Raw genomic sequence first — 5,266 nt, 5'->3', positions numbered from 1 at the left:
CTCCCCTCACGTTTCCCGAGTTGCGGAGAGCGCGGTGTGAGGGGAAAATCCCGCACCTGGCTTTTCCTGCGGCTCGAACCGAGTCTGGAGGTTTTCTGCTGCGCCGTGGCTGTGGTGGTTGGCCGAGCTGCCGGAGCCGCTTTTCCCGCCTATGCAGGCTCTGGATGCTCTATAACTCTTCTACTTCTCCGCTGCTGCTTTAATTTCCTGTACACTTCACTTTTTAGTAAAAGTGTGTATTTTGCTGAGTTTTTTTGGTCTTTTTCCCCCTAGGCTGCTTTGGCGTGGTACCTACGCCGCCATCTTAACCGGAAGTCTCCATCAACATTTTTGAGGGCTGGCAGGTTTCTCTTTTTCCTCCTTTACTTTTGGTTGGCACAATTATCTTGGCATTTCCACTCTTCTTCTATCGTGAGCAATATTGTCTCCCACCAAAAGGAATCACAGATTCATAGAGGGCTCATTAAGGTCTCTCCTAAAAGCTAGGGGAATTAACTCTCCCAGAGAGAAGCTATCTCCTTAGACTTAGAGGAAGTCCTCCAGGTTGCCACCTGGATAATTTCTCAGGATTCATGTGACCCAGACACGTGTACCCAAATAGCTTATCTGGCTAGGAAATGAAAAGTTCAGGAAGGAAATTTCTCCTCTCTCTCTGGTCATCTTTTTTCAAGTTTCTTCACTAGGGCGAAACTGCAAGCCAGCTGTTCAAGCACTCCAAAGTGGCTCGGGTCCAGCAGCAGGCTCATGCACACCAAGACAATGGCACCTCAACCCTTGCAGGTGCAATGTCACCATCTCCCTTCCCAGCCCCCCTCCCCTGGTGGTTTCAGGACCCCTCCCTTCTCCAGCACCCCAAGCAGCCCCGCCCCCCCCCATTCCTTTCCCTTTCACAAAGCTGACTTGGTAGGCTTCTTTCTGCTCCCAAAGACCATGTGCCATCCTGCCAGCAGGCAGCCCAGTGGTGTCTCAGCCATTACCTCCATGTCTACCAGACCTGTCCCAGGATGAGAGCCTGGGAGCAAGACAGCTGATCCAAAGGTGTACCACAGCTTGCACTCGGCCCAGCCGCCGCCTGCTGCACCAGCACCATGAAGCAGCAGGAAAAAAAAGTCATGTTTAACTAAAGCCTATGGTGAAATGAAATTTTGCATAAACAATGCCATTTGTTATATGATATCATAAATATAATTACCAAGCTTATGTTCTAGGTCAACTTCAACTTACATAGAGGATTATTGAAAACAACAAAATTCTCTTTAGGTGGTGCTCATAATTTGCCAAGAATTTTTAAAAGATTATAATGTCCTATTACTTAAAAGGAGGAGGCAACTGGCCTGACTTCTAGGCCAGCCTGCTTCAAGACAGAAACAAAATTTGCCTTAGTTACTCCTAATAAAAGCATTTCCAAGTAGATAGATAGAGGTATTGATGACATAAAATTGTCTTTAATCTAGACTACTTGCTTGTTAGTGAGCAATAGTATTAATCAATTTGGTATACTTTCTCTTAATAGTCTTCTAAGAAAGATGGTTAATTATGGGAAGAGATAAATTTATTAAAGGAACTAGGGAAGGAATTTTTCAATGTTGGACATAGAATGCTTACTAAAAATGTTTCTTGAGTGGTACTTAAATTAGAATATTAAAGTATGTGGATAAAGATGTGCACATGTAAGAAAGAATTTTCAGGCTAAACCTAAACACCATGTCTAAAGTTAAAGATTTTTCAACTGTTTACAAACTCTTAAGGAACAGAAAGCTAATACCTTGCTTAAGCTTTATCAAATTTAAGGCATGGATAAAACATAAAATTGGTTTGTATTAATAAAAATTTCTGGACCTATGGTAAATTATGAAGGACTCACTCAGGATGACACTGCATCATTATAAAAAACAAATGGGGAGTTGTTGGGCACTGCCAGGCACAGACTGCAGCCTTCAGGAGATGGGCCTGAGCTGCCAGGCAAGGCTAAGGACCCCCGGGCTACAGGAGGCCACTCCTTCTCCAAGCCCAACACACCTGAATTTAGGCTTTGCCCTGTGACCTTTGGCCAGTTGCCTAGGAAACTCCCTATGTGGTGTCAGCCAGCAACCTTTGCACAGCCCATCCCCCTATACCCTATACCATCCTTTTACCATTGCTTACATGTGGAATGTATGCCCCATATGCTAATCAGGCATCAGCAAACAACCTTATACGTTCAATCTCCTTAAGACCCTCAACTGCTTATAAACCCATTTCCCTATTGATTAAACTGAGCTGTTCACAGAGATTGTCTCCCAAAAATACTTCTTTTGCGCACTCACCACCATGGTTGTCTGGCCTTCAGGGGACTGTAGCTGGCCCCTGAAGACCCAGGGACCTACAGGGCACCTGCATTTGGAGTTTATTTGTAGTGTCTGGAGGCCTTGGCATACCCATTCTGTCATTCTCTCTTTCAAATAATTAAATGACTTTTAAAACTTTATTTTTATTTTATTTATTTGAGAGAGAAAGAGGCAGAGAGAGGGAGAGAGAGAGGGAGAGAAAGAATGGGCATGCCAGGGCCCTCAGGCACTACAAAAAAAATCCAGACACATGCGCCCCCTTGTGCATGTGGCTTGTGTGGGTTCTGGAGAGTCAAACCAGGATCCTTTGGCTTTGCAGGGAAACACCTTAACCACTAAGCAATCTCTCCATCTCAATAAAATATTTTTTTTAAATTAAACAAAAATAAATGTTGGTGAGAATGTGGAGAAATAAGAAACCTCATTCACTGTTGATGGGAATGTAAGCTGGTACAACCACTATGGAAAGAAATATGGAGACTCCTACAAAGGTTGACTATAAAGTTATCAACAGACCCTGTTATTCATTTGCTGGGCATTTATCCTAAAATCTTCATGCCTCAGTTCAGCAATATTTGCTCAACTAGGTTTATAGCTACTCAATTCATAATAACTAAGAACTGGAATCAACCCAGATGCCCATCCTTGGACAAATGGATAAGCAAGATGTGGTATATCTACATGATAGAATTTTACTTAGTACAAAAAAATGACACCATGAAATCTGTAGAAAAATGGTCAAATTTGGAACAGATCATACTCAGTAAACTCACCCAATCTCAGGAAGACAATCATCACATGGTCTCACTCATCTGCAGCTCCTAACCCAGCCTATGATGCTGACATACCTAATAGGCATCTCGAAGACTGGATATAGGGAGGGCAGAAGGGGAGGGTATGGGTTGGGGGGGGACACAAAACTGAACCCAAATGGAACTGGTACCATAAAATCCTATCTCCTGGAAGACAGACTAAAAGTTTAAACCCTTATCAGGACCTTAGAGGGAGCACCTGAATCAAAGGGACTTCAACAATGTGAGATGAAGCCTAAGCTTAATTTTCTCCTGTTTCATTTTTTCTTCTTTTTTTATATTTTCTTTCTCATTCTTCTTTCTTTTCCCTTGGCACTGGCATGTAACTCCAAATACCACAATGAGCTATTGATCAGAGAGACCTACAAGGTTTCCCAAAAGAAGACTGACTTCTGTCAGAGCACTTGATTACCCAGTGCTGAAGACATCATATGCTATTGGTACAGAACATGGAGAGATCTGGTATAAGTCTAGAAGAGAACCAGTACCCAGACAGTTAGCTCATCTAGTGCTAGAAGGTGCTACATGAGCTACTGGGGGAAAGTGGCCAACATCTGTCTGAGCAATTTGAGGTCTAAGCTACTCAGAACAAACAACCTGATGTGATGCTCACACAAGTACAGTAATGGCACACAGCCATGATGGGTAATCAACTGCTCTTGGATTGACTAACAGATCCACTCAGTGGAAAGGAATACACATCTGGAACTGAGAAATGAGTCAGAATCATATCCAGGCAACAAGTTTTCTCTCCAATATCAAGCTCCCACCAACCTTGGGCTACAAGTGGGCCTACACCCATTAAATTCTCTCTAAACTAACAATGGTTATCTCATTTAACCTGTGCTGACCCCTCCTTCTGTTGGAGAATATGCTTCTCTTTTTCAGATGGAAGCAGGCCTGAGGGGAGAAACAGCCAATTAACCAGGCCACCAGCTGAAACCATAAGGGAACTTGGGAAATGAGCAAGAGCACTGCTTTCTCTATGAACCTGATATCAGCACAAGGATAAGTGAAATAGATACTGAGGTCACTTAATTCCTACCAAATAAGAGATTCAGAGGCTCCCAAGAGCCCATCACTGAAGTAGACCTAAAACAAATCCAACATGGCTCAGGAAATTTCACAAAAGAGGAGGTGGAAAGATTGTTAGACCCACAAATTGAGACATTCTGCACAGAAGCATTGCCTCTTCCCCATAACTGATGGCTACCCCTACAATGCACACATTCCTCATGGAAATAACCAGCATCTTCAATGGGGAGGCTCCCTTTGGGGGGGTGCACAGGGATGAGGGTACAAATGGTACCAACAAGTGAGTATGTCCATAGTAATTTAAGAAAAAAGAAAGAAAGAAAAATGAAATTTGCAGGGAAATGGATGGACCTAGAAAGAATTATACTTAGTAAGATAACTCAGACCCATAAAGTCAAATGTCACATGTTCTCTCTCATATGTAGATATAGCTACAAATGTTCATACTTGTATGTGAGTTGGAATAAAACTTAGTAGCAGAGGCCATTATTCTAGAAAGGGAAGAGAGGGACTTAACAGAATGGCATTGCATATATGTAAGTAGAAGAACAGATTACTGGGGTGTGGAAAGGCATAAATGATGTAAGGATAAGAGACTGAGTAAAGGAAAGGTGGGAAAGGGCTAATCAAACACTAGAGGGTATGAATAAGTCATATGGAAACCTACGTTTTTGAATAATGGCACACCCAGAAGCCAAAGATTGTTACTAGAAAATTTTCAGTGCCAGGGATGGGATACCTTTCAGTGAGTTCTTGGCCAGGAAGATCACTGATGCATTCCAAAACATTACAGGCCATTTCAGAGGCTCTTTGTTTCCCACCAGGAATGGTAAGACCCTATTTCTGAAGACTCCACATACTGAGCTGAACACATCCTCCATGTATACCAGCTGACAAAAAGCTGGAAAAAAAAGCTATGCTGCATGCACTTTCATGGGAGAGAGATAAACCACCAGAGAAAATAAACAACAATGGATACTGCAAGCTTTAAATTTGTCCTGCCAGGCCAAATAAGCCAATGGGTGCAATAGTGGCATGTTTGTAAAGGGTTAAACCAACTGCCCTTTTTAATTTTTATTAGCATTTTCCATG

This window comes from Jaculus jaculus, chromosome 8 (assembly GCF_020740685.1).
Source record: "Jaculus jaculus isolate mJacJac1 chromosome 8, mJacJac1.mat.Y.cur, whole genome shotgun sequence".
Classification (NCBI taxonomy): Eukaryota; Metazoa; Chordata; class Mammalia; order Rodentia; family Dipodidae; genus Jaculus; species Jaculus jaculus.
Note: the sequence above shows the minus strand (reverse complement) of the source record.